This window comes from Gorilla gorilla, chromosome 21, assembly GCF_029281585.2.
Source record: "Gorilla gorilla gorilla isolate KB3781 chromosome 21, NHGRI_mGorGor1-v2.1_pri, whole genome shotgun sequence".
NCBI lineage: Eukaryota > Metazoa > Chordata > Mammalia > Primates > Hominidae > Gorilla > Gorilla gorilla.
The window spans coordinates 59,796,295-59,817,009 of NC_073245.2; the positions used below are offsets into that span (position 1 = coordinate 59,796,295).

Below are 20,715 nucleotides of genomic sequence, written 5' to 3' on the forward strand. Positions count from 1 at the left end.
TGTCAGTGTAGTTTCACCAGTTGTAACAAACTCACCACTCTGATAGGGGATGTTTATGATGGGGGAGGAGATGCGTATGTAGAAGGAATAGATAGGCTATCTCTGTACTTGGTCTCAGTTTTGCTGTGAACCTAAAACTGCTCTAAGAAATCAAAAAGGGAAAAAAATGGTACAGTAATTAAACCATGCCCTCAATTCAGTTGCATATTAAATTTGAGTGCAGGCCGGGCATGATGGCTTATGCCTGTAATCCCAGCAGTTTAAGTGGCTGAGGCATGGCTGGGCACAGTAGCTCATGCCTGTAATCCTAGCACTTTGGGAGGCTGAGGCAGGCAGATCACCTGAGGTCAGAAATTTGAGACCAGCCTGACCAACGTGGTGAAATGCCATCTCTACTAAAAATATGAAAAAATTAGCTGGGCGTGGTGGCAGGCGCCTGTAGACCCAGCTACTCAGGAAGCTGAGGCACGAGAATCTCTTGAACCTGGGAGGCGGAGCTTGCAGTGAGCCAAGATGGTGCCACTGCACTGTAGCCTGGGCTACAGAGCGAGATTCTGTCTCAAAAAAAAAAAAAAAAAAAAAAAGGCTGAGGTGGGAGGATCACTTGAACTCAGGAGTTTGAGACCAGCCTGAGCAGCATGATGAAATCTTGTCTCTACAAAAACTACACAAATTAGCCAGGCGTGATGGCGTGCGCATGTGGTCCTAGCTACTTGGGAGGTTGAGGCAAGAGGATTGCTTGAGTCCGCCTGAGGGTGAGGCTGCAGTGAGCCATGTACTCCAGCCTGGGGAAAGAGCGAGACCCTGTCTCAAAAAACGAAAAAAAAAAAATTTATGCACCTTTCTCCATTTTTTTCCCCAAGTATGAGCAGATACATCTATATAAACATTGTTCTCACACATTAAAACAATCATGTTATTTTGCTTACATTTTTTTTTTTTCAGTTATTGTAGCATGGGCATCCTTTTAGGTAATTGTATATGGACATCTACTGCATTATTTCCAATGGCTATGTAATATACTGTTGTTGGATGTCCTTTATTTAGTCATTTATCAATTCAGCAGAGAACTATTGAGTACCTGTCATGTGCAAGTTACTGGGGATATATTCAACAAACAGAACAAACGGAAATCTCTCACCTCAGGGAGCTTGCATCAAGTTGGAGTTTATATTCCCCTATTGATGGTCATTATTTATTTCTCCTCTTTTTTTTTAGGTAGAATATTGTAGTGAATATCCTTGTTATATTTTTCATCTTTGTTAAAACCCCAATTGGTATCTACATCTTTTGTATCTTGATGTACTTGTGCTGTATTTCTAGCCATGGACTTGTTGAGTCTAAAGGATATATGCATTTAAAGTTTTTAATTTTTGCCACAATACCATTTTCTTTATTTTACATTTCCTGAATGCTTGGAAGGGTTGTGCACGTTTTCATGTGTTTGCTGGTCATTTGTGCTACTGTGAATTGCCTACTCTGGTTCTTAGTCCATTTTTCTTAGTAGATTGTCTTTTCTTGTCTGTTTTTCTTAGTAGATTGTCTTTTCTAATTTGTAAAGCTCCTATATATCCTAAACTTTAATTCCTTGTTTGTTTATACACCAGAGATGTTTTCTTTCTGTTACTTAACTATAGGGTGGTGGTTTTTTTTTTTTAGAAGGAGTTTTACACTTGTTGCCCAGGCTGAAGTGCAGTGGCACGATCTCGACTCACTGCAACCTCTGCCTCGTGGGTTCAAGCAATTCTCCTGCCTCAGCCTCCAGAGTAGCTGGGATTACAGGCATGTGCCACCATGCCCGGCTAATTTTGTATTTTTAGTAGAGACGAGGTTTCTCCACGTTGGCCAGGCTGGTCTTGAACTCCTGACCTCAAGTCACCTGCCTGCCTCGGCCTCCCAATGTGCTAGGATTACAGGCATGAGCCACGGTGCCTGGCCCCAGATGTCTCTCTTAATGAGTGGCTGAGCTGTATGTTTTTTTTACTCTGAGAGACATGGCTTTCCCTTATCCAGAGGCAGTGTCACTGGTAGGGAGGATCTCGATTATTTAGTCTTTGTAACTGCCCTGCTGTTTTAGATAGGTAGGGCAGGGCTGGGCACAGTGACTCACACCTGTAATCCCAGCACTTTGGGAAACTGAGGTGGGCAGATCGCGTGAGCCCAGGAAGTTGGAGATCAGCCTGGGTGACATGGTGAAACTCTGTCTCTACTAAAAACACAGAAATTAGCTGGGCATAGTGTCATGCACCTGTAGTCCCAGCTACTTGGAAAGCTGAGGCAGGAGGATCACTTCACCCTGGGAGGCAGAGGTTGCCTTGAGCTCTGGTCATGCCACTGCACTCCAGCCTCAGCCTGGGTGACAGACTGAAACCCTGTTCCAAAAAAGGAAGAAACTGAGGAGGGAGGTGGGGTAACATAGCTAGTAATTAGGACAGCTGGGATTTGAATCTTTTTTTCCTCCTTCCAGATCCATTGGAACAAGCATTATTTTTGATAATACTGCCATGACCATCCACTAACTTCTTATACTTCCTAAAAGTGATGTTGTATTCTAGCTTTGTATGGTTCTTTCATTGACACCATTAAACCTAAGTTTAAAAATGAAGCATGTCATTCCCTCTCCCACCGTTTTAAAATTTTTTTTTATTTGATGCTGAGTTTCTCTCTGTTGCTCAGGCTGGAGTGCAGTCGCACGATCTTGGCTCACTGCAACCTCTGCCTCCCGGGTTCAAGCGATTTCTGGCTAATTTTTGTATTTTCAGTAGAGATGGGCTTTCATCATGTTGGCCAGGCTGGTCTCGAACTCCAGACCTCAAGTGATCCACCTGCCTCGGCCTCCCAAAGTGCTGGGATTACAGGCGTGAGCCACTGTGGCTGACTTCTCCCACCCCTCCCTTTTTGTTCCCAGTTCTCATTGGTCTACAGTGTGAGTCCCAAGCTGGAATTTGGAAGAAGCTTGGGGCTGTTGGACATAATGATAATAAAATAGTTAATTGATTAATTATAATTAACATGAATAATGAAATCAACTATTATATAGTGCTATCTGTCTGGAACAGTCTGTGTGGTTGGTTCCTTTTAGCTCTTGGATTAAATGTTGTATCTTGGGAGAGCCCTTCCCAGACCTGAAATTACTTTCTTCTCCCTCTTCTTCCCCCTTATCTATATCACCTTATTTATTTATTTTTGAGATAGGGTCTTGCTCTGTCTCCCAGGCTGGAGTGCAGTGGTGCCATTTCAGCTCACCGCACCCTCAACCTCCTGGGCTCAAGCGATCCTTTCACCTCAGCCTCCAGAATAGCTGGGACCACAGGCACGTGCTACCATGCCCAGCTAATTTTTGTGTTTTTTGCAGAGACAGGTTTTGCCGTGTGCCCAGGCTGGTCTTGAAATCCTGAGCTCATGCAGTTAACCCACCTTGGCCACCCACAGTGTTGAGATTACAGGCATGAGCCACTGCGCCTAGCCCTAATGTGCTTTTTAAAGAGTAAGCATAGCTGGGTAGGGTGGCGTGTACCTGTAGTCCTGAGTACTTGGGAGACTGAGGCAGGAAGATTGCTTGAGCCCAGGAGTTGGAAGCCAGCCTGGGCAACATAGCAAGACTGTCAAAAAAGAAAAAGAAGAAATTTAAAAAAGTACTATTAGTACTAACAGTTTACATGGTATAGTACTATGTATGTATGTATGTATGTATGTATGTATGTATGTATGTATGTATTTTGAGACGGAGTCTTGCTCTGTCACCAGGCTGGAGTGCAGTGATGTGATCTCAGCTCACTGCAACTTCTGCCTCCTGGGTTCAAGCGATTCTCCTGCCTCAGCCTCCCGAGTAGCTGGGACTACAGGTGTGCTCCACCACACCCAGCTAATTTTTGTATTTTTAGTAGAGATGGAGTTTCGCCATGTTGGTCAGGATGGTCTTGATCTCTTGACCTTGTGATCCACCCGCCTCGGCCTCCCAAAGTGCTAGGATTACAGGCGTGAGCCACTGCACTCGGTTGTACTTTGTTTTGTTTGATGTAACATAAAATATTTGAGTATTTTTCTTTCTTTCTTTTTTTTTAAAGAGCTAGGATGTTATACTATTGCTCAGGCTAGAGTGCAGTGCAGTGGTGCAATCACAGCTCACTCAACCTCAAACTCCTGGGCTCAAGTGATCCTCTCACCTCAACCTCCCAAGTAGTTGGGAGTAAAGGTTCATGTCATCACACCTGGCTAATTCTTTTCTTTCTTTTTTGAGACTGAGTTTCATTGTTGTTGCCCAGACTGGAGTGCAGTGGCATGATCTTGGCTCACTGCAACCTCTGCCTCCTGGGTTCAAGTGATTCTCTTGCCTCAGCCTCACAAGTAGCTGGGATTACAGGTACCTGCTACCGTGCCCGGCTAATATTTTGTATTTTTAGTAGAGACGGGGTTTCACCATGTTGGCCAGGCTGGTCTCCAACTCCTGACCTCAGGTGATCCACCCACCTTGGCCTTCCAAAGTGCTGGGATTACAGGTGTGAGCCACCGCGCCAGGCCAATTATTTTACTTTCTTTTTGTAGAGATGGGGTCTTTCTGTGTTGCCCAGGCTGGTCTTGAACTCCTGGCCTCAAGTGTTCCTCCGGCCTCACAAAGGATTGGGATTACAAGCATGAGCCACCATACCTGGTGGCTTTTAAGTCTTTTGTTAAAAACAGCTCTGGCAGAGCAAGAAGACATACAGGCCACTATTTTGTTTGCTTTTGTTTTATAGTCAGTATTTCCTTTCAAGTTCTATTTTTGGCACAGAAGCTGCATTGGTCCTGGAAGAAGACCAGGCAACAAGCTGCTGTGGCTCTAGTTGAGTTTACTTTCCTTGACAAGTGAGGAATGCATTGGGTACTTGAATAAAACCAGGGAGGAATGATGGCACTTCCGTTGTGCCAGACCGTGGCAAGAAGCTAGGCAGCTACTGTAAGTCTGTACTTTTTTTCTGTTATCTTTGGAATAGTTCACATGGTAGAAGAAAAAAAAATACAGGCATACCTCAGACCATTGTGATAAAATGAATATTGTGATAAAATGAGTCACTAATTTTTTGGTTTCCCAGTAGATAAAAAGTTATGTTTACACTCCATTCTGTTAAGTGTGCAGTAGCATTATGTCTAAAGAAACAATGTATATACCTTAATTTAAAAAATACTTTATTGCGGCCTGGTGGGTAGCTCCATCCCAGCACTTGGGGAAGCTAAGGCAGGTGGATCCCTTTAGCTCCATGAGACCAGCGTGGGCAACATGGCAAGATTCCATCTCTACCAAAACAATGTAAGAATTAACCAGGCGTGGTGGTGGTGTGTGCCGGTAATCCCAGCCATTTGGGAGGCTGAGGTGGGAGGATCACTTGAACCTGGGAGGCAGAAGCTGCAGTGAGCCAATATTGTGCCACCACACTCCAGCTTCGGTGACAGAGCCAGACTCTGTCTCAAAAAAAAAAAAAAAAATTATTGCTGAAAAATGCTGATTGATCATCTTAACATTTAGTAAGCTGTAAATCTTGCTGGGTGAAGGTCTTGCCTCAGTATTGATGGATGCTGACTGATCAGGGTGGTGGTTAATGAAGGCTGGGGTGGCTGGGACAAATTAAAACAATTTTTTTTTTTTTTTTTTTTTTTTGAGGCAGAGTTTTGCTCTGTTGCCCAGGCTGGAGTGCAGGGTGTGATCACAGCTCACTATAACCTCTGCCTTCCGGGTTCAAGCAGTTCTTCTGCCACAGCCTCCCATGCTGAGGCAGGAGGATCACTTGAGCCCAGGAGTTCAAGACCAGGATCACTTGAGCCCACGAGTTTGAGACCAAGCTGGGCAACATAGCAAGACCCCATCTCTATAAAATATTACAAAAATTAGCTGGGCATAGTGGCATGCGCCTGTAGTCCCAGCTACCTGGGAGGCTGAGGTGGGAGGACTGCTTGGGCCTGGGAGGCAGATGTTGCAGTGAGCCAAGATTGTGCCTCTGCACTCCAGCCCAGGCAACAGAGCCAGACCCTATCTCCCTACCCCATACCGTCCCCCAATAAAAAATAAATAATTTTGTTTTTTTAAAGGCTGGATGCAGTGGCTCATGCCTGTAATCCCAGCACTTGGGGAGGCTGAGGTGGGTGAATCACCTGAGGTCGGGAATTTAAGACCAGCCTGGCTAACATGGTGAAACCCTGTCTCTATTAAAAATACAAAAATTAGCCAGACATGGTGGAGGCGCCTGTAATCCCAGCTACTTGGGAGGCTGAGGCACAAGAATTGCTTGAACTCGGGAGGCGGAGGTTGTAGTGAGCTGAGATTGTGCCACTGCACTCCAGCCTGGGTGACGGAGAGAGACCTTGTCTCAACAACAGCAACAACAAAAGTCAATCCTCTCAAAACCCTGCTGCTCATGGCTGGGTGCAGTGGCTCACGCCTGTAATCTCAGCACTTTGGGAGGCCGAGGAGGGCGGATCACAAGGTCAGGAGATCAAGACCATCCTGGCTAACACGGTGAAACCCCGTCTCTACTAAAAATACAAAAAATTAGCTGGATGTGGCGGCGGGTGCCTGTAGTCCCAGCTACTCGGGAGGCTGAGGCAGGAGAATGGCACGAACCCGGGAGGCAGAGGTTGCAGTGAGCTGAGATCACGCCACTGCGCTCCAGCCTGGTTGACAGAGTGAGACTCCGTCTCAAAACAAACAAACAAAAAAACCCTGCGGCTCCTTTAAGAACTATGTTTATGTGATATTCTAAGTCCTTTTTTATGATTTCAACAATGTTCACAGAATCTTCACTGGGGTAGATGCCATCTCATGAAACCACTTTATTTGGTCATCTATAAGAAGCAACTCCTTAAGGCTGGGTGTGGTGGCTCACACCTGCAATCCCAGCAGGTGGATCGCTTGAGCCCAGGATTTTGAGACTAGCCTGGGCAACAGGGTGAAACCCCATCTCTACAAAAAATACAAAAATTAGCCAGGTGTGGTGGCACATGCCTGTAGTCCCAGCTCCTCAGGAAGCTGAGGCGGGAGGATTGCTTGAGCGTGGGTGGTTGAGGCCGCAGTGAGCTGTGGTACGCCACTGCAGTTCAGCCTAGGTGACAGAGTAAGACCCTGTCTCCAAAAAAGCAGGGAGCAACTCCTCAAACTCCTCATCTGTTGAAGTTTCATCGTGAGGTTACAGTAATTCAGTCACATCTTCAGATTCCATGTCTTTTCCTATTTCCACCACACTTCCAGTTACTTCCTCCACTGAAATCCTGAACCCTTCAAAGTCATCCATTAGAGTTGGAATCAACTTCTTTCAAACTCCTATTTGTGTTGATATTTTGACCTCCTCCCGTGAATCAGAAATGTTCTTAATGGCATCTAGAATGGTAAATCTTTACCAGAAAGATTTCACTTTGCCCATATCCATAACAGAAATCATTATCTATGGCAGCTGTAACTTTATGAAATATGTCTTACATAGTAATACTTGAAAGTTAAAATTGCTCCATAATCCATGGGATGCAGAACAGATATTGTGTTAATGGGCGTGAAAACAACATTAATCTCTTTGTACCTTGCTATCAGAGCTCTTGGGTGACCAGGTGCACTGTTAATGAGCAGTAATATATATATATATATATATATATATATATATATATATATATACACACACACACACACACACGTATATACATATATGTGTGTGTGTGTGTATATATATATATATATATATACATATTTTTTTTTTTTCCCATACAGAGTCTTGCTCTGTCATCCAGGTTGGAGTGCGGTGGCATGATCTCAGCTCACTGCAACCTCTGCCTCCCAGGTTGAAGCAATTCTCCTACCTCAGTCTCCCAAGTAGCTGGGATTACAGGTGTGTGCCACCACGCCTGGCTAATTTTTGTATTTTTAGTAGAGACAGGGTTTCACCATGTTGGCTAGGCAGGTCTAGAACGCCTGACCTCAGGTGATCCACTCACTTCAGCCTCCCAAAGTACGGGGATTACAGGTATGAGCCACCGTGCCCGGCTAATTTTCTTTTCTTTCTTTTTTTTTTTGTTTTTTTTTTTTTGAGACAGACTCTCGCTCTGTTGCCCAGGCTGGAGTGCAATTGCGTGATCTTGGCTCACTGCAACCTTCACCTCCTGTGTTCAAGCGATTCTTGTGCTTCAGCCTCCAGAGTAGCTGGGACTACTGGCACACACCACCACACCCGGCTAATTTTTGTGTTTTTATTAGAGATGAGGTTTCACTATGTTGCCCAGGCTGGTCTCGAACTCCTGGCCTCAAGCAATCCACCTGCCAGCAGTAATATTTTGAATTTTTTTTTGGTGAGCAGTAGGTCTCAACAGTGGACCTAAAATATTCAGTAAATCATGCTGTAAACAGATGTCATTCAGGCTTTATTGTTCCATTTATAATGCACAGGCAGAATAGATTCAGTGTAATTCTTTTTTCTTTTTTTTTGAGACAGGGTCTCCCTCTGTCACCCAGGCTGCAGGCTGCAGGCTGCAGTGCTGTGGTGCAATCTCAGCTTACTGCAACCTCTGCCTCCAGGCTCAAGCAATCCTTTATACCTCAGCCTCCTTAGTAGCTGGTACTACAGGCACATGCACCATGCTCGACTCATTTTTTTGTTCTTTATGGAGACAGGGTTTCACCATGTTGCCCAGGCTGGTCTCTAATTGCTGGACTCAAGTGATCTGCCTGCCTTGGCCTCCCAAAGTGTTGGGATTGCAGGTGTGAGCCACTACACCTGGCCCTTTCATTTTTATGTTATGTAGATGGGTTCTTTCCTTAAACCTCATGAAGCAACCTCTTCTAACTTTTCTTCAGCTTCTTCAACTGTCTCAGCCCTCATAGAATTGAAGAGAGTTATGGTCTTGCTTTGGCTTATAGAATATTGTGGTTGGTTTGATCTTTCCAGTCCATGAAAACATTCTTCTTACCAGCAATAAGGCTGTTTCACTTTCTTGTTATTCCTGTGTTTATTGGAGTAGCACTTTTAATTTCCTTTTAATAACTTTCTCTGAGGCTGAGGTAGGGGGATCGCTTGAACAGCCAGCAGTTCAAGGCTGCAGTGAGATGTGATTGCACCACTGCACCCCAGTCTGGGCCATATGAACGAGACCCAGTATCTAGTAAAAGAAAAAAAAACAGTACTTGTCTCTTCGCATTCACAACTTGGCTGTTTGGTGCAAGAGTCCTAGCTTTCAGCCTCAGCTTTTTGACATGCCTTCCTCACTAAGCTTAATCATTTCTAGCCCCTACCCCCCTTTTTTTTTTTGAGACCGTCTCACTCTGTTGCCCAGGCTGGAGTGCAGTGGCACGATCTCAGCTCACTGCGACTTCCACCTCCCGGGTTCAAGCGATTCTCCTGTGTTAGCCCACCAAGTAGCTGGGATTGTAGGTGTGCGCCACCAGACCCAGCAAATTTTTATATTTTTAGTAGAGATGGGGTTTCACCATGTTTGTCAGGCTGCTCTTGGGCTCCTGACTTCAAGTCATCTGCCCGTCTCAGCCTCCCAAAGTGCTGGAATTACAGGGGTGCGCCACCATGCCTGGCCCATTTCTAGCTTTTGACTTAAAGTGAGAGATGTGCATTTCTTACTTTTACTTACTTGAACACTTAGAGACCACTATAGGGTTATTATTTGGACTTATTTCAATATTGCTGTGTCTCAGGGAATAAGGAGGCCTGAAGAGAGGGAGAGAGATGGGGAATGGCTATTGGAGCAGTGAGAATATACACAGCATTTACTGGTTAAGTTCACCATCTTATATGAGCACAGTGCATGGTGCCCCAAAACAATTAACAATAGTAACATTGAAGATCACTGATTGCAGGCTGGGCATGGTGGTTCACACCTGTAATCCTAGCACTTTAGGAGGCTGAGGTGGGTAGATCACCTGAGATCAGGAATTCAAGACCAGCCTGACCAACATGGTGAAACCCTGTCTCTACTACAAAAATTAGCCAGGTGTGCTGGCAGGCGCCTATAACCCCAGCTACTCGGTAGGCTGAGGCAGGAGAATTGCTTGAACCCGGGAGGCGGAGGTTGCGGTGAGCTGAGAGCTGAGATCCTGCCACTGCATTCCAGCCTGGGTGACAGGGCAAGACTATTGTCTCCAAAAAAACAAACAAACAAACAAACAAAAAAACACTGATTACACATCACCATAAGAGATAAAATAATAATGAAAAAGCTTCTTGAGATAATAGGAGCATCACCAAAATGTAAGGGAGGCATACAAAGTGAGCAAATGCTGTTGGAAAATTGGCACCAGTAGACTTACCTGAAGCAGGGCTGCCACAAACCTCAATTTGTAAAAAGCACAATATCTGTAAAGCACAGTAAAATGAGGTATGCCTGTAGGGCCAGGACAAATTGAGGAAAAATTCATTCCTCTTCACTGCCCCACAGGTGTCTTGGGGAGAGGGAGTATGAAAAACTAATTTAATTTTACCCTTTGTCTTTCAGGTTTGTCCTATTTCAAAGGGACGTGATGGGATCTTTTTGAAGTGCCTTTCTTAGCCACACCTAGGGATTAGGTTCTCTGAATTCAGGGACTTCTCACAGTATGTTTTTACTTGGTTGCCTTCCTTTTCCTAAAATGATTTAAGAAGTCCTTTGCACGTACAGAATGCTCCGTGGCCATTAAATAACAACCCTTTTCCTGCCAGTCATTGACCTCCAAAAATTCAAGGGGTCAGTTTGTTTGAACTTGAGATCTAACACCATTTGTTCAGTTTTTTTGTTGAAATTACTGACTCAAACTTCAGAAAAAGGGTGGGGAGCACAACAGAGTGACAAAATTATGCTATTAAGTTGTGTAGAAAATAGAAAACACTTTTGAACATATAGACAAGATAAAAAGGCCACGTTTTGCGTTTGTCATACAACCGCTAAAAATACAGCAGTGCCTTGCTGCTTCTCTGTCTCTGTGGAATATCATGGTTAAAGTATAACCCCCATTTGGTGCATAGGAAAAAGGCACACAAAATTAATTTAATTTTTCTAGAATTACATATATAAAATTACAAGGAACGTGTAGATTTCCTGACTATACCTGGTATTTTATCAATGAATTGAAATGTGTAAAGAACGTCAGAGTACAACAAAGTAATTACTATGGTTTCCTACCATGCATTGTAACTACTTAATACATTATTAATTATTCAGGGAGGTGGTTTTTTCTAGTTGCTACTATGTATACTTTGATTTTTTTTTTTTTTTTAGCACAGAGGCATAGTAATATTTGTATTAATGTTGGTGAAATGAAAATTTAAAATTTTATGTAAAATGAAAATTTAAATTGAATTTCAGAACAAAACTTTATCAAATATTTTCCAAAATAGGCTTTTGTGTTTTAAGTTTCTACCTTAATTAACTTTTAGGCCACCCTTGGTTTTTGAAATTTGAATCTGATTCTGTTTTCTTCAAGGGCCTGTATCTTCCTTTGTATACGCTTTGCATAGCAAGTACAGGTCATGCTTAGCATTGTGTTGAATGTTGAGTTTATTTCAGTGTAAACTGAATGCTTTAGCGTAAACTCAGCATTCAACACAATGTCTGGCATTAAATGATTTGCATAGTATTATGTAAAATGTTCTTGTACATTGTAGCAGTGAGGATATCTGATATAATTTTGACATCAGCATTATATATTTAATTACATTTCTATTTTTAAGTATTAAGGAATGGAAATATTTTAATCTTAATATACTTAGGAACTCTGGGATCTTCCCCAACCTCCCCACTTCCCCCAATAGCTGCTGCTGGAGATGGAATCCTATCTGAGTGTTAATAATAATGCCATCACCCATTCCCTTCCCCCAGCCTTATGCTAGAGCCTAGTTTGCCTGCAGCTGCAGTGCTAGGCATCTTTCAGGAAGTGACCTTGGCTTGTATTAATCAAATTCAGAACACACAAAAAAGCTTCTTGCTAACATGCTGACTTGATGTAAAATTTTATCGCATCCATTTTGTTTCAAAATGAGGCCATTTTGTAAAAAGAAGATATACAGAAGACCCCTAATTTATTATATATCTATATATACGTATATGTAAAGCTTTTGCAAGCCATGTTGAAAAAACAACTAGGTCTATTTTAAAGTAGACTTTTTATTGCCAAATATGCATAAACTTAAATCATGAAGGCTTGGGAATTGTTACTAGAAAATTACTTCTTTTAATGTCGAATTAAGAAAAAACTATCAGCATCGAGTTTATTTACTATCTTAACTGACATTATATTGCTATATAAACTTTAAACACTGAAGTTATTTTGGAACCCTTCAGCAGTTATATTAAGTCACACACTTCTGTATATTTGCTTACTTTCACGTTTTCAGAAATAACTGGTATCTTACTTTGTTGGTTTGGATAAGAATATCCTACATGAAATCGTTTTCTTAGGCAATGGTGGTGCCTACAGGGTATTCTAAACGTAAAGGTAAATTTAAGTCAATGAGTCTGTTAAAATTCAACTACCTATTGTGTCAAAGGGAGAAATATTGCTAACTACAAATTCACAGTGTGTTCATTTAGGATTTGACTAATCATTTTAATAGTAGAGCAGTTAGTACAGCGATTTCACTTTTATCCTGTGGTGCTTCAAAGGCATCTAGTTTTTAAATGTAGTCCAGTTAAGGTGTATGTAGTAGAGGTTTTCATTTTAGACTTGCTCAATGTTAAATATAGAATGTTGAAAATATTATTTAATGGATTAGTTTATTGGTTTCTGCATTTGAAGAAATTTACATAAATTAGTTAGGGAGCAGTTGTACCTACTGCCAAATGGTTCACTCCTGAGTTTATTGTACAGTTACTCCCAGGTACTGAAATATAAGAGAAGAAAATTTAAACCTTAGCTAAGAGCTCTGCCTGCATTTCTGTGGATCCACATTATGAAAAGGATAGAGGAACATTGCCTGTGTATAGTAATGGCTTGAGGAGAGGGTAGGGAAACTATGCAAATAAAAAAATTGGGGTATAGGCGAATCCTTCAGTTAGATGTCTTTATTATCTGAGTTACTTTTAAAGCATTTACTGGATACACAACCAGTATTATCTTTTTACCATCCTATAAATTGTTCATAGAATTGCAGCCTCATGGAGGAAAATCAATCTCCTTTACCTGCCTAAATTTATTCTTTGTCTGGATACTAGCATTAATAATTGGTTTGTTAGATACTACAGGCTAAAGAAACCCAGATTTCAAGAAGAAGATAATTACTCGATCATTTCTCCCCTCAAACACCTGTTTAAAATATAGTCTTGAATAAAATTGTCACCTTGAACTTATTGTGTTCTTTGCCTTCTCCACTCCCCTGTCCTTAAAAAAAATAAAAAGAAGGGAAAGCCTTATAAGAAAAGGAAAATGTGCAATCCTGGTAGCCAATGAGTTAATGTTCATTTGCAGCCCGAGGGGTCAGCATGCAGCCTGTGTTTCCTGATTGGCTGCTAAAAGGTGAAATTGAAACCACTGTAAACTTTTGACCCTGTAGCAATTCTTGTGGAACGCCTTCCACTGGTGGAGCCCAGAGCTTTGCTCACTTCCCCACCCAACTCTCCCACCCTCTTTCCTGTATTTATTTTGTGTGATCCTGCAACACTGCATGCAGTTTTTCCAAAGTGGCAGGGAGAGAGAGGCAGAACAAGAGCAAGCAAGCGGCTTGCTTGAATGCCTGTTTTGGTAACCATTGGTAACTTCAACTCAGCCAAAGATATCAGGCCTTTTATACTAATCTGCCAACCAGATTTTTAAGTTTTCTCCTTAATCTAAAGCTAATTTAAAAAAATTTAGGCTAGTTTAGTTCCATTGTTCATCAGTGGATAGTATCGTTGTATAAGCAAAAATGTATGGCATAATTTCCCGGATGTCTTGAATTAAAAATAAGTTTTCAGTTTTAGCTACCTTTACCCCATTTATGTTTCCTGTATCCCTATGTAATTTTTACACAAATGGCCATTTCATAGAAGGTTTTTTGTCCTTTGCCTTTTATTATGAAGAAACTCAAATGGCATTTTGGTTATGACAACTCTGGACATAATTGCAGAAATTGTACAATTAATGCCTCCCGCTTTGGCTGAGATAAATGGTTTTGGATTTGTCTTGCTTTCACATGTAAATAGTGTTGAACAGTTAACAACCCCATGAAAAAGGCAGGGTAGTTTTTCTCTATTCTTTCCTTATACTCTCATGGGACTCTGGTCTTTTTAATTCTTCCTTTTATCCATGGTGTCTAGCACAATGTGGCACATGGATGCTTAGCAGATGCTTACTGAATGAACATAGCTTTCATTTTAGGAACTTTAGTGTCTGTTTATACCTGCTTCCCTTTTCCTAATTAATTGATGGCAGCGACTGTGATTTGCTTATTTCCAAGTGCCAGTGCAGTGCCTGATTCTAATAGATACACAGCAAGCATTTAATTGAAATCGAATTAAAATCTAACACAAGATCATTTCAAGAAGCAGGACTTTACAAAATCTAGGTTTTCAGAAGCCAAGGCGTCTGTTTTCACTGCGTTATTATGAATTTTCAGGCTGATTCCATATAGAACTAAATGTTTAATTTATTAAATATGTAGAATATATTATAAGTCAGCTTGATTCTTTCTAGTATATATCACAAGATATGTGGTAATACCTGTCTTTATTTTACTAGACATGCATATGCTGTAATTTGAAATAATTCCTTGTCCCCCACTCCCTTATCAAGAAGATTATAGCATTTAAAAAAGATTGTAATAAATGTCTTACCAATGTTCTCCTGGGAAGCAAATACATTTTTACTTAATTGAACATACAATAATGGACTAAGTAATGGGAAAAAAATATTCTTAAACTGAGTTAAGTTTATATAGCTCAAAAAAAGTGGTACCATTTTATATAACTTTATTATTATTATTTTTTAAGACAGAGTCTTGCTCTGTTGCCCAGGCTGGAGTGCAGTGGCACGATCTCAGCTCACTGCAACCTCTGCCTACGGAGTTCAAGCGATTCTCCTGCCTTGGCCTCCTGAGTAGCTGGAACTACAGGCGCCCGCCACCACACCCAGCTACTTTTTGTATTTTTAGTAGAGATGGGGTTTAGCCATGTTGGCCAGGCTGGTCTCGAACTCCTGACCTCAGGTGATCTGCCCACCTCGGCCTCCCAAAATGCTAGGATTACAGGCATGAGCCACTGCACCCAGCCCCATTTTATATAACTTGAAATGTTCATATGATTTTCAACTTGCATTTTGTCTTCTCCTTTCATTATAGCTACAGATTAGCTGTAGTTGATTGTTGCAAGTGAAACCTATGGTTAGAGTTTTGATCAAAGATACTTATCACTTGATAAATAATCCCAACTGCAAAAGTGTTGGATTTTGACGTTAAATTTAACACTAATATTTTGCAGCCTTTAACCTGAAATTCATTTGGTGACCTAGTCTACTCTGTAGTACTTTGAAGATTATTGAGCAACAGCTAGCTTTTCCCAGTGACAGTGGCTCCCCTTTTCTGTGATTTTAGGGAAGTGAGGAAGGAGATCCTGGGAGCAGTGCCAGTGGGAGCTTGGAAAGAACAATGGGTTTAATATGATTAATTGTAGAATCCTTGCCCCTTTTCATGTTCAACAGTAAAAGAAAAACATGTTTATAATATTCAGTGGCTGCTTTTTGCCCTGTTGGTGTTTCCAAGCATTATATATTATATAGTTTGGATTTTCCTGTGTATCAACTCCTCTCCCCAATTTTATTCTTTGTTCTGGCTTTGAGGCATATCTTCTCAGACTAGCTATTAACAAGGCTCAATTTGATGTTTGATTTCCCCTCATGTCCTTTTAGGTCTCTGGTGATGAAGGTTTAAAATAAAAACCTAAAACTAAAACAGGGGCCATGTTGTCCAAGATGGACTCAGATTCCTGAGCTCAAGCAATCTTCCTGCCTCAGCCTGCTGAGTAGCTGGCATTACAGGTGTGCACTGCCATGCCTGGCCTGGTGATGCAGGTTTTGGTAATGTAGATGTCATCAGTAAACCATTAATTCCACTAGAAAATTTAATGTCCCTGTTACCTTCTCAGATGTCTAATGCTTCTGGAACTTCTCACATTTAGTTTTATGTCAGTATAATTTGGTTTTTGTTTGTGTGATTGATTAAAATCTGAATTGTGAAAAGGGATAATCTTGTTTTTGATAAAGAAAAAAAATACTGTCCTAAGAAATCTGCTAGGATTGTTGCCTTTGCAGAATCTTTTTTCCAGACAAGTTTAACTCACCAGCAAATTTACTAACAGTTCTATACTTACAGGATCCTGGTATATAGTAGTTCTCCTTTCCAGGTTCCTGGTAGGCAAGCCAATCATTGTTCTGTGACTATTTGCGAATCTCTCTGGTTTAATTATACGCTTCCTTGGAGGGGAGAATTTTGTACCTGGCTTGTCTTTGTGTTACTGAACTGAACTGGGTCAATTTTTCTGTGTATGCAATGGAAAGCTGAACACTAAGCACCAAGTTTTTGTAGGAAGAAAAGTTTATTGCAAGGCTGCTGTGTAAGGAGACAGGAGTTGGGCTCAAATCTGCCTCTCTGAACTAGAGTTTGGGTGCAGGTTTTATATTTGGAGAGTAATGAGGTGTGATCTGAGTGGATCCTGCCATGGGGTGATGTCAAGGCTTGATTTGGTTGCATCTTCTGTCCTGCTATGTGGTGTCTGCTCTTATTCATTTGCTGTTCCTCAGTTTGATCATTTAGATTCCACCCATGGTTGCATTCTTTGTTCATCTGGGCATGCTGACTTTACATGATCTTCCACCTGGGGGTCCAGCAGTTAACATTTGGGTCCAAGGGTGCAGATTGGCGGGGTCAGCATTCCTTTGAGAAGTACGAAAACCAGCACTATAACACTGGAGTGTTAATCTAGGCCCTCTCACCACCTTCTACACGAGGCAGCAGTAATTGTTTCCTAGGTCCATTATGCTACTAGATACTTTCTGACTCAAATTCCTTTCCTGGACGGGCACGGTGGCTCATGCCTGTAATGCCAGCACTTTGGGAGGCCGAGGTGGGCAGATTTCTTGAGGTCAGGAGTTCGATACCAGCCTGGCCAATGTAGCGAAACCCTGTCTCTACAAAAATTAGCTGGGCATGGTGGCATGCACCTGTAATCCCAGCTACTCGGGAGGCTGAGGCAGGAGAATTGCTTTAACCCGGGAAGCAGAGGTTGCAGTGAGCCGAGATCATGCCCCACTGCACTCTAGCCTGTGCAACAGAGTGAAAATCCATCCCCCACCCCCATCCCCCCCAAAAATCCTTTCCTTATCCCACCTCTTTTGTTCCTTAGGTGCTAACCCCACCCCATGACCCTCCTTCGTCTTTCCTAATAAAGGAAAAAACATAAGAGAACCATTTTAGAAGTCAAACCTGATTTAAAACAGGGCCAGAAGATCTTAGATGTTCTTTGCAGAAGTTCTGCCTACCTTTTCTCCCTTCATCTTACACGAATTAAATTGGATAGCATAAAAATTCAAGTTAAAAAACATAACATTCAGTCCGGTATGGTGGCTCACACCTGTAATCCCAACACTTTGGGAGGCCGAGGCAGACAGATCACTTGAGCTCAGGAGTTCAAGGCCAGCCTGGGCAACATGGTGAAACCCTGTCTCTACAAAAAATATAAAAATTAGCTAGGTATGATGGTGTGTGCCTGTAGTCCCAGCTCCTTGGGTAGTTGATGTGGGAGTATTGTTTGAGCCTCGGAGGTCGAGGCTGAGGTGAGCCATGACCATACCACCACACTCTAGCCAGTCTGGGCACAGAGTGAGATCCTGTCTCAAAAAGAAAAAGAAAAAAGCTACAACTTTGGTGCACAAAATTATTAAAAATATTATATAAAATTACCTTCAGGCTGTGTGTATAAGTAACATAAATGAATTTTATGTTTGGACTTGGGTTTCTTCCCCTAGATATCTCAGTATGCACATGCAAATATTTAAAAAATCTGAAAAAAATTCGAGACACTTATGCTTCCAAGCATTTTGCATAAGGGATAGTCACCCGGCACTACCTAGAGTTTTCTTTTTCCTTTGTTGTGAGCCACATGTAATGTGCCTCCCATTCCCTGCTCACTGATTTTCTCCCCTCTAATTTTAGTTTCAGAAGCACAACAGACCTTTCCACAATGCAGCTAGATTGTGGTTGGCTCTCCCCATATACTGTCTGCAGACTACACTATGTGGAATGTCCATGGCTATAATATGTTTGTTACTTGTAACTTGTGAATATATCATTTTTCCTTTCCCCCATACCAACATATCTACCAACCCAGCATGAAAGCTATTAACTTTAGGGCGTAATTATGGTTGTTATCTTGGTTCGATACCATTGGAATTAGTGGCAATCATATTGTTGCTTTATTGTTAAATTTGGAAATTCATAAGGTAAAGTGAATGTTCTTACTGGCTCACTTATTTATTGCAGCAGAACCTGCACGCCATTTCTTCAAGTGCAAAAGCCTGCTGTTTATATGTTCATGTGTTTTATTGCAGATTATTTTGAAGAACGGTCTCTTATTTCCTTGCTAATATTTTGTTTTGGTGGTCAAAATGCATCCTTTTATAGAAGGCAAGAAAACATCTGAGCCTTTCCTCTGGCCTTTGCTTGTTGGCTTTATCCATCCCTCCCTCATCTGATAATTTTTGGACTAAGGCATTTAAGCATTTGATTCTGCCAGGGTATTAATGTTGTCTTTATTCTCTGTTGAGCACTGATTTTGGACAAATGAATACCCCCACAAGTTCAGAGTACCCATCTGTTTTGATCACTTTTCAAGATTCAGAACTGGTCTCCACCACCTCTACTTTGCATTATCCATTTTTACAAACTGTGACAGAGTATATATTATATATGCTCTGCCTGACTTTTATTTTAATTAATTAATTAATTAACTTATTTTTGAGATGGAGTTTTGCTTTTGTTGCCCAGGCTAGAGCGCAATGGCATGGTCTTGGGTCACTGTAACCTCTGCTTCCCTGGTTCAGGTGATTCTCCTGCCTCAGCCTCCTGAGTAGCTGGACTACAGGCGCATGCCATCACGCCAAACTAATTTTTTGTATTTTTAGTAGATATGATGTTTCACCATGTTGACCAGGCTGGTCTCAAACTCCTGACCTCATGTGATCCACCCACCTCGGCCTCCCAAAGTGCTGGGATTGGAGGCATGAGCCACTGCGCCTGGCCCTGACTTTTGTTTTTTAATTTTTATTTTTTTGTGTGTGGAGATGGTGTCTTGCTATGTTGCTCAGGCTGATCTTGAACTCCTGGCCTCAAGCGGTCCTCCTACCTCAGCCTTTCAAAGTTCTGGGATTATAGGCATGAGCCACTGCACCTGGCCCTATGCTTGACTTTTCAAACAGAAGTAGTGATTATATGGTACAATAAGACATCTACTCAAATTCCTAGGAAGAGGTGGTGTACTTGATAGCTTTTGTTTGTTTCATATATCCAGGGAAGGGAAAAATGGGAAGACTTAATTTTTTTGAGAGAGAATCTCGCTCTGTCACCCTGGCTGGAGTGCAGTGGCATAGTCTCGGGTCATTGCAACCTCTGTCTCCCAGGTTCAAGTGATTCTCCTGCTTCAGCCTCCTGAGTAGTTGGGATTACAGGCGGATGCCATGTCGCCCGGCTAATTTCTGTATTTTTAGTAGAGTTGGGGTTTTGCCATGTTGGCCAGGCCAGCCTTGAACTCCTGACCTCAAGTGATCTGCCCGCCTTGCCTCCCAAAGTGCTGGGATTACAGGAGTGAGCCACCACGCCCGGCTGGAAGACTTAATTTGTGGGTGACTAATCATAATGCTTAAATGAAGAAAAGACAATAAAATTCAATCCCTCCTCTTCTTTTTGTCCTCAGGATCAAAATACTTGCTGGATGGTGGACTCAGAGACCAATAAAAATAAACTGCTTGAACATCCTTTGACTGGTTAGCCAGGTAATTCAGCTTTAGTTTGATTTGATCCTTTGTAATTTTTTGTCTTCAACCTTCTGAAGATATTACCCTCCTCTTTAATTTATGATTTAATTAAAACTATTTATGCTTCATGTTTTTCTCTTTAATGATTATTAAATGAATGTGCTTAGAGTACTTGAGTGAATATGTATGTGTATATACAGTTGGCCCTTGAACAACTGAGGACTGGGGACACTGACCCCTTGTTCAGTAAAAAATGTGCAGAACTTTCGACTCCCCCCAAACTTAACTACTAATAACCTCCTCTTGCCTAGAAGCCTTACTGTTAATATAAACAGCTGATTAACGCATATTTTGTATGTTACATATATTATATCCTGTATTCTTACAATAAAGTAAGCTAGAGAAAAGAAAATGTTATTAAGAAAATTATGGCCAAGTGCAGTGACTCATGTTTATAATCCTAGCACTTTGAGAGGCTGAGGTGGTTAGATCACCTGAGTCCAGGAGTTTGAGAACAGTCTGGGCAACAGAGCGAAACCCCATCTCTACAGAAAATGCAAAAACTAACCAGACATAGTGGCCTGTGCCTTAGTCCCTAGCACTAGAGACACTGAAATGGGAGGATTGCCTGTGCCCATGAGGTTGAGGCTGCGCCTCAGCTGTGATTGTGCTACTGCACTCTAGCCTGGGCAACAGAATGAAACCCTGTCTCCAAAAAGAAAAAAAAGAAATAGAAAAAAGGAGAAAATTTTAAGGAGGCTGGACATGGTGGCTCACTCATATGC

General features: G+C 41.8%; 1 protein-coding gene across 14 annotated transcripts in view; it reads left to right on the forward strand.

The window, feature by feature from the left end:
• The window catches only part of NCOA3 (nuclear receptor coactivator 3), a 153,690-nt gene that overhangs the window by 59,957 nt on the left and 73,018 nt on the right, over nt 1-20,715 (forward strand). For all 14 annotated transcript variants that reach the window (XM_031004739.3, XM_031004741.3, XM_031004740.3 and 11 more), the window contains one exon: nt 19,870-19,948. The gene's annotated coding sequence lies outside the window, so the exon portion shown is untranslated. The remainder of the gene's footprint in view (nt 1-19,869; nt 19,949-20,715) is intronic.